General features: G+C 37.5%; 1 long non-coding RNA gene across 2 annotated transcripts; it reads left to right on the forward strand.

Annotated features, from left to right (window-relative positions):
• On the forward strand, positions 1,032 to 3,364 carry LOC110399020. 2 transcript variants are annotated; one of them, XR_002438826.1, is made up of 4 exons: positions 1,032 to 1,127; positions 1,578 to 1,681; positions 2,745 to 2,935; positions 3,224 to 3,364. It is a non-coding gene; the product is annotated as an uncharacterized LOC110399020 (long non-coding RNA). The 2 variants fall into 2 exon arrangements; XR_002438825.1 differs by having other exon boundaries at positions 2,745 to 3,364.

Below are 9,385 nucleotides of genomic sequence, written 5' to 3' on the forward strand. Positions count from 1 at the left end.
TTGAATTCTAAACCAGGGAAGCTGTGAACGTGGAATTCAACAGAGAATTAACAGAAGTCAATAGAAAATTGTTATGGGCTTATGAGCAAGGAAATTATCCATTTATGATTTTGTGTTTAAGGAGAAAAGGACTGCTCATGTTCTGCTTCTCAAAAAACATGGGGAAAGGAATAGTTTTTAATCTCAGATTACTAGATGTTCTCCTTCCTTTCTGAATAAAGTAATAGTCTGAAGTGCTTAAATGGAAAGTACTCAGGTGTTCTTCGTCTTAATTTATATCGGCTATGGAAAAATAGGTAGGTAAAAGGGTTCTAGCCTCTTCTATTTTTTGTCCCGTTAAGTGGTGTGATGGCTGCTGAGACTGAAGACAGGCATCTCACCAAGCATGCTTTGGTCACATAGTATGCTTGTTCCTGGACAAGCTGGCTGTGCTGCACATGAGCCACATGCAGCATGTGGTGCTTGTCTGGCTATGGCCTATGGGGACTTCAGCTAACGTATGCTGCCCTGACCCATGGTGTTATCACCTGGTTTCCCTGATTTTCCTCCATGCCTTCTTCTGGGTTGGTATGTTCAAGGCTGCAGGCACGTTACTTAAAGGTATGTGCTTCCAGTTTCTTAAAACTTTAGGTGCAAAAATAACTGAAAATCATGCACCTGGGAGGTAGCTGCATTCCTGAGCTGCCCATAGAAAGCAAAGAATTACAAAACTTAGTGGATAGACCTGGTGGCCATTTCTAATTCTAGCAATAAATATTTTCATCTTGTGCTTGCCTGCAGTTATTGAACCTGAAATACATGAAGACAGTCTCTTTTGTTTAGTGGCTTGAACTGCAGCAGAAGTTGAAAGGAGATAGAATTTGTTTGATGTCAGGCCAGGTGCAAACAGCAGAACTAATTACAAATTAACACATACTAGGCATGATTAGAAAGAGAATCAGATGGGGAAAGCTCTCCAACATGTGATAGGGATAAGCTAAATACTTGAGGCAGAGAAAACTTTTCTTTTTTTCTCTGTGATGGTTATCATGGGTATTAGGGAAGAATCAAATAGCAGGATTTCTTCATAGAATGGGCGGCATTGGAACAGTCTGCCCAGGCAAGTGGTGGAGTCTCAGTCCCTGAAGGTATTTGAGAGAGACAGGACATGGCTGAGTGTTGGGACTTAGTAGGTCAGGCTGATGGTTGGATTTGTTGATCTTGAAGATCTTTTCCAGCCCAAGTGACTCTGTGATTCAACCGATTTTCTGTCTGGTGATTTTTTCGTCTGTGGATTGAGACAGAGCAGCATGGAGCCTCTGGCTTAAGACTCTCCTTTTGCAGCTCTGGAGAACAGAGCCGAGCCTCCCCATTTCCTTTTTCTCAGGTGCCAGGGAGCATAAAATATTTAGCACCTAGAATTGTGATCTGGGCTGAAACAATTTCCAAGAATGATCGTGCTTGATATTCTCTCCCTGAAAACCAGACATATTGCAAGTAAAATGTAGAGCAAAGCTACAACATTTTCTGCTGTCCTTGTAGAGGCGGAAGGGGAGAAAATAGTATATTTTCTTGTAATGTTCTTATTTCATCTCTAGGGTGATAGTTGCCTCAGGTTTGTATAGAAAGGTGAACAATCGGCTAGACGAATTTATCTACAGTGATAGTGCAAAGTGATGTAGATGCGTGAAGACATTTTGAGGTAAAATAATTTTAAATGATCCAAGTTTTATTACTGTTTCATGTCAGTACAACTTCAGTGATTTGGGCTTTAATTTATGTGAAGATCAGAGCTTGCCCTGTTACAGTGCCTGGATTTGTTTTCTTTTCTCCTAGGTGTAACAGGAAATTATGTTAAATACCTCAGGCTGTAACAGAATTGAGTCTTTAAAGTCAGTATCAATATTTTTTTGCTTTGTGTGAGTCAGAATACAATCCTGACTCATGGTTGCTTCCCATGAAGAAGTTTTAAATGATCAAGATGAGCTGTTCCTAAAAGATTGCTGATTTTGAGCGTTTAATCCTCTATTATAATGTTGTGAAAACGTTTATTTCTACCCTTTCTCCTCCTCCCAATTTTCTTTTCAAGAGATTCAGGTAACATAGCGGTCTCTCTAAAAAGACTTTCAAATAGCCACTCAGTTCTTTTTAACAGGAAGGAAAACAAACAAATTAAAATTGCACTGTGTAAAAGGTCAAGTTCTACCACGTTCTAGACATCGCAATTTTTATCGTTGTCTGTTTGGGGTAGGAAAAACACTTGAATGTTGATGTAAAACACTTGATTACCTCATACATATTTTACATATTTTACACCATTCCACCCACTCTTGTAAAATTGAAGGAAAACATAAATTGCTTGGAGTATAACTATTTTGATGTCTTACTCAAAATATTTGCTGTAATCTTCAGGCTTTCGCAACATCTTTAAATGTGCTTTTCTTAGCTAAAATTGATCTTTTCAAGAGTGTTAAATACCTATGTAAATTGTCTTTTATCTGCACTGTGGATTTGTGCTGTTTTGATGATTGAGATAATATTTTACCTGTTTTTTGCAGCGTTCTGACCTATCTAGGAATGTCTTACTGGATGGTACATGGTTTGGTGCACAATGCTCTTTTATGCGAAGCTTTGAAACTGTGGATATGCAAATCCCCATGTGTGTTAGAGGCTTCCCACACCTCTCTGTACATAAAATAATCACTGCACTTTTGCAAGGGGCTGAAAATGGGACAAGATAATGTATCTTTCTGTTTTGTTTTCAGTTGTTCAGCTTTTCTGGAAACCACGATGAAACTGCTCACCGGTTCAGACAATGCACCCTTTTGTTCCCCCTGATTCAGAAAACAACAGGAAGAGAGGAAAGCAGGTTGCCACACGGGGCTTGGAAGAACTGACTGTCTTGTTAGGGTGGGGTTGGATATCAGACCTCGGGTTGCACCATGAGATAAAACAGGTATTTGTCCAACCCTATGCCTTATGCTGCCAGTCTGACAGCTTGCCTGCAGGCAGCTTTCTCACCTCTTTACCTGCCTCCTGACCTGCCTGAATGAGTGACTGGGGAAGTTTTGATTATCCAGGTAGCCCTGAGGCTTGGGAGAAGCCATCCCCAAGAGACAATACTATCATTTCCTTCTCTGGTGTGTGTGAAAAACATGACATCTCCTTAAGTGGTGAACACTGTCTGTTTTTCACCATGCAATATGCAACCCAAACAGATGGATTTTCTGTCTTCATGTTATAGGAAAACATTGTAGAATATGTTCAGCATGCTTCCAAGCATCTTCTTCCAAGCTGAAGTTCTTCCTGCTGGTGTGTTTTCTGCCTAGAAATCACCACTTACAGTAAGATGTCAGTAAACTTACTAAATTCTTGATAAATTATTTTCTAGTCAAACTCTGCCATTGTATGAGCTTTCAGTGACACACTTTTGGTTTTCCTGTAAATAAACAGCAAAATCATGGGAGAATTCTGGTAATTTTCCCATTTAACTGAAAAAAAAAAAAGTAATTTTGTGTTCTTGAGAGTTAATGTAACTATAATTTGTATAACTGTAACTTGATGTAACTGTAATTTACTATGACGTGTATGTACATTCTTCAGAGGGAGGAAAAACACGTTGGCAAACATCCTTCAAGTTTAGCACAGTTTATACTTTCTCACAAGGTTTATTTTACATAAGTCTTACTAAATTTATATAGAAAATTGAACCAAACCCAATCACAGACAATGCAAGGATTATCTCTTAGCATAACGAGACCCTGGAAGGATTTGCCCTCTGTATGACTTTGCTTGCAAACACTTTAGCCAACCCCTAATGCTGCAGATGACATGTTTGTTCCATTGCTGAAGCTATATTTGACCTCATATTTTCACATTATCCATGAATGAGGGGCTAATCAATAGGAACTATTTGCAGTTATTTGTAGCCCAATGAACTGCAGATGATGCAAAAATTGATGTTACGCGTGCAAGAATGTAGCAGCAACAGAACAATTGCAGCAGCAGTACTAAACAGATTATGGTGTTAAAGTTACTCATACCATTTAAGGACACCTCTTGAGATCATCTGATTCAATTTCCCCTAGAAGTGAGAGTCTAAGACTATTTGTGAACTTGTGCTAACCCCTGGGGAAACTTTTACTACCTAAGAATGCTATGCACATGTAGGACTTATTCCAAGAAGGTACTGTGAAATTTTTGTAGGACCTGATAAGAACTCCTAGCAATAAACCAAGCTTTTGAATCCTGTACAGCAGTGTCTTGAAAACAACTGAGCATGTTGTTGATCAAGTTAGACTTAGAACAACTTATTCCTAAGAGGCATCCCTGCAGTGGCCAAATGATGATGTTCGTTTTTAATAAACTGGGTGGAAAGGACAAATCATGAATGTCAAAACCACCAGCATTGTGATTCACAGCTATTTTTCTATTTTCCCCATAGGGAACAGAGCTTTTGGAAGTGGTCTTGTCTTTGCTTTTGAAACTGTTAAATGTATGCCTAGGCGTACACTGGAGATGTTATTTAGCAAGTCTCAAATTAACCATAGTTTCTGAAATAGTGAAAGCAGAAGACTGGAAACAAAGTTTTGTGCTCTTGTGGATGAGGTACATGAGTAAATGTAGTTCTCAGTGAGTACTGTATATAATCAACCTAACTCGTGAAAGATTATAAAAGTACTGTTGTTAGTAGATTAGCCAAAATAAATATTTACCGAATTCTTACAGATTCAAGGAAAAGGCAGTCCAGTTGTGTTAGACCTCTGTTCTTCAGAGAAATATTGGAAATCAATATTTAAATAGAAATGTCTCCTAGCAGCTCAAATTTTAAAGAAAGAAGAGATGGAATTCTTCACAAAGTCAATGGAAAACATCAGTAATTTGGTAAGACCAAGTTTTTACTTGTAATGCATGTGCTGTCATCCCAGAAGAGTAATAGTTTCCGTAAATAGTTTTATTTAGCGTCAAGTGTTTGTAGTGAGACTTGTTCCTTTAGACTATTTTCTAGAGCTTTCCACCTAGCAATTACTATATTTGTGAAAAGGAAATTTTGCTGCCCTCCTGCTCTTGGAGCCCATAGATCAGGTAGGGCTCTACCCAACTTCCCAAATATGAGATGTCCTGTACAGGGCAGGAACAGAAGCTATGAGTGAGTTTCCTCATGGAAGTGAGCATGTCTTTTGAAGGCAAGTTCTCAAGCAGCAATCAAACATTGCAGTGTGCTCATCCCACCCACAGGGGCCTATAGGCCACAAGGCACTGTCTTTCTCGTGTGATCCCAACTCATGAGCATTAGGTTTATGTTAATTTTAAAAGTCTGATTAAGGCCACTTCCCAGTACAAAATCAGTGTGAGTAAATGTAGGTTTTAGTGCTTTGTACTGGGACAGGATGGAGTAGTACTGAAGAAGCTTCAAGAAATACAAGATTTGTGTGAAGATCACTTTCCTGGAATGGATAGAAGTAAAAACCATAACCAGCAGACACAGACCTAGAGTGAGGGATGTGGAATATTGTGGACTTCTGCTGCTTCTGTGTGAAAGGCAAAGGAAGACCTAAAATATGAGAGGAAACTTCAATCACCTTCTAACTAATGGGCTGAAAAATTGTTCCATAGGAAATAAGCTTTTTCTATGGCTCCTCTTTGTATGTTCTAGTATGTGTCCTTTGAAAGAGTGAGTTGTAGTTGTCAAGAGCAAGATACTACACTGGATGAAGAACAGTTCTGATTGCAGGTTCAATATGAATGAGGAACGATTTCAGAAGACCTGTGAGACAGGGTTATGTAAATTATCGATAACTTAAAAGTAGAGAGTGTTAAAGTACCATCTTTGTGCCCTTTCTGAACAATATTTGTAAATCGCAAAGGAAGAGAGCACAACAGATCATCAATGAATAAGCTTAAAGACAAGTGGATAAATCTACACTGTAAAATTGAACTCAAGGTAAAAATCAAGTATTTGTTATAGAAACACTTATTCAAGTAAGCAAAGGCTGAGTGCTCTTTGGAACACATGCATGGCAACTGGAACAAAAGATGAAATAGAAATAAATGTTTTCAGCCAACAATGACTGTCTGTAGTAGAAAAGATATATACATATTTTTTGCAGGGCTTAATCTTAACAAATTCTTTCCATTCTTGATAATGTTAGTCCTGTTTGTCTGAAATTGATGTTTCTAGTTATATATTCATGAAAGTACATCTTGAGCTTGTACACGTCATGCCTAATAGCTTTGCTGAATCTAGATGTAAATGAAAAGCTTGATAGAATAAACTGTACAGAACTTCCTTAAAATAAACTTCATTTGGAAGCTCATGCTTAAGTGAATGATCCAGTTTTCCGTAAATATTCACTCAAATTTCTAAGTTGCTTGGAAAATGAAATTATTATTGTAAAGCGACAAAATGTTGTAGCTTGAATGTTCCACATCTGGCGTGTTGTAGTCCCTAGTAATTTTATCTGTTCTAATTAACTGTGTGTTTTGTGCTTAATTTCTGCTTAGAAAATGACTCACTGCACTGAAGATGTTTTGGCTCTCAGCTCTGAGGAGGACCAGCTCTTCTGCGGAGAAGTGTGAGTGCATTTCTTGGAAAAGGTGGTACTGGGGGTGGGTTTGTGAATGACACTTCTCTCCTTGTAAAAGAGGCCGAGATGCCCCTCTGAAAGCAGAGCTGTTAGGCATGCAGGAAGTGCCCTGTGGCTGGTACAATTGATCATGTCACTTCGAATGATCAGGAGAACTCATTCATGGAATTGTTTTATAAGTATGTTCTTTTAAAAATAATGCTGTTTTTCCACACATGTCCTTTGGGGTTCCCAGACAAAATATCATGACTGCCTGTGACCTTTTAGAATATCAACACAAAGTTTTATAAACAATACATAGAGTGATTAGGCAATGAAACAATTAATCGATTTTATAATGAAGCGTGAAATCAGATAGACTTTGAGATAGAGTTGAGAGAATCTGGTGTCTGATCTGATTAAGATCTATGTCATTTTCTGCTTTTTAGAGCCCAGCAGATGCTTGTGATTAGTCGATAGTTTTAGGTTAGCTGTTGTAGATACCATTGACAGGTTTTACTTGGTAATACTCCAACAACAGCTCAGTCATAGGATTTTCTGTGCAGTACTGACACAGCTGATTTATATTACAGAGATAAAAATGGGGCTGCAAAAATCCTTCACTAGGTGCTCTAATTTTGCTCACAGAAATATGTTCTTTGAGTTGAATTCATCGCATCCTTATGGTAAACACATCAGAGTATTTTATACAAGCAGGGAAATATGGTGGGGAAAAACAAACTGAGCACCAATGCATAAGAGGGCAGTAGACATCAGTAAATTCCCGAATTTCTTCAGGTTTTTGAAGCACAGTAGAGGCAAAGGAATTCAAGATGCCCATCTGTTCAACTGTTTTTGTTCTAGGGTGTGTTTTGTTTTTTTTTTTTTGAGATGACAAGGTTTCTTCTCTAACTGGTGGGAATGATTTTGCATCCACCTGGTGCCCCTTGTGTCTGTAGATTCAGGATGTAATTGAGAAATTAAAATATTTATTGGATGTATAGAACAATACACAAAAATCTCATCTCCAGGAAACTGCAGTTGTATCAGTGAGTAGTAGCCTGGATGGGGAAATGTTCTTTACCTTGAAGCATAAGCAGAAAGTGTTATTTGGGGATTTTCTTGAAGAACAGTAATTACAGCCACCTGATGTACACAACAAAAATCTCTCAGAAGGGGCTATTATGAGAGCTAAATAGGATTTGGAATTAACTTGCACGACAGAGTCTGGTATTTGAATGCAGAGCTTTGCTGATATGAATTTCTCATATTTCAACTTTTTTCTGTTTAGGAATAAGAGTCCTCAAAAATCAATAATTTACTTCTACATACTTCATCTCAGCAGGTTGTGTTAGTATGTTAAATTCATAAATTGCATTCATAAATTGATTTGAATTACTGAAACCATAGATGGTTCATAGAATGTCTTGTGTTGGAAGGGACTGTGTTGGAAATAATCTATCTCCAAATATCTCAAAGCACTTTGTAACTTCAGTATTTATCCAGATTTTTTGTAAATGCATCGGAGGTGTAGGAAAGGGGAAAATAATTCTTCTTTTAAAATACGCTTTATAGAAGTTCTTCCTTTACCAAAATAACTTTCTCGTGAATCACCTGCTTGTGCAACTCCCACACACCAAGCAGTTTAGGCAGTGTGAAATTTGTAATGTTTTACTTGGATGAGGGTGGATGTCAGTATATTTTCTCTGAGGCAAAGGGAGTGGTGGTCTCCTTTTTTTTTTTAACTGCCAAAAAACTAAACAATGAGGGTCCATTCGGCAAAATGAAATATACTAATTTCTGCACAAGTCACACTGAAATGATATATAGATTTTTTTAAATATTTCTGAATTAATGTAGATCTTTTTCAGTATAACCTGTTTCCCAGGAAAAAAAAAATACATCAGAAAATAAATTTCTATTTTAAATAACCCCAGTAAAAAGTTCTTAGTTCCATGTAACACATTAAAGATGTATTTAGTCCTTTTTTTGAGGTCGTCTTTTTAGCAAAGCTTTGAATATTGAAAATTATTAATGCTTCTCCTTGATATCACATTGCTTTTTTTCACTGCATTATAGTTTTCAACAGTTATAATTAAGAAGCACTATGAGATATTTTAAATTCCTAGCCAGGTTAGGAAATGGGGAAAAATAACTACAGACAGAAAATAAATAAAATACAGAAAACTTAAGTGAATATGCTTTGGAAGACAGCTCTAAGAGAGCTCTTAAACAGAGAATTTTGAGGAAAAAAATACTTACACAATCAAGTATGGGTGCAAAAATTAATCCATTTAGAGAATTTCCAACATATTAATACACTTTTAGATACAATAAACTTAGAGCAAGTCTATCCTGCATTTGCGTCTGGGCTTTTAAAGCCAAACTGAAGGAGATGTGTCCATTTATGGCTAAGAACATGCCATTAATGCTTGGATACATACGTAGTCTCTTGGTTGCAGCAGTCCAGTTTCTACGCTAGGGTACCTGCCATCTTATTTATGCTTCAAATGGGCATGGACCCTGTGATATGTAAGGTGTCAAGTCTCTTGCAAATAGAATCATTTGAGTTGGAAGGGACCATTTTAGGTCATCTGTTCCAACTCTCAAATGGTCAAATTTAGGTCAAATGTTCCAGCTCTCTTCCTACCAAGTAGCAGTATTATTTTAAACAGCATAATGTGACAGACCTTTTGCATTGGGAGAAGCAAATGCTGTCTCCATAACTCAATTCTCCGCTTTTCACAGGACAAGTACATTTTTGGCCATTATTGATAGCCAGTCATGGTGAGGTCATCACAGATCCATTCTGTTCAAGTAAGTTATGCTGCTTTGTTGTC

Source organism: Numida meleagris, chromosome 4 (assembly GCF_002078875.1).
Source record: "Numida meleagris isolate 19003 breed g44 Domestic line chromosome 4, NumMel1.0, whole genome shotgun sequence".
Classification (NCBI taxonomy): Eukaryota; Metazoa; Chordata; class Aves; order Galliformes; family Numididae; genus Numida; species Numida meleagris.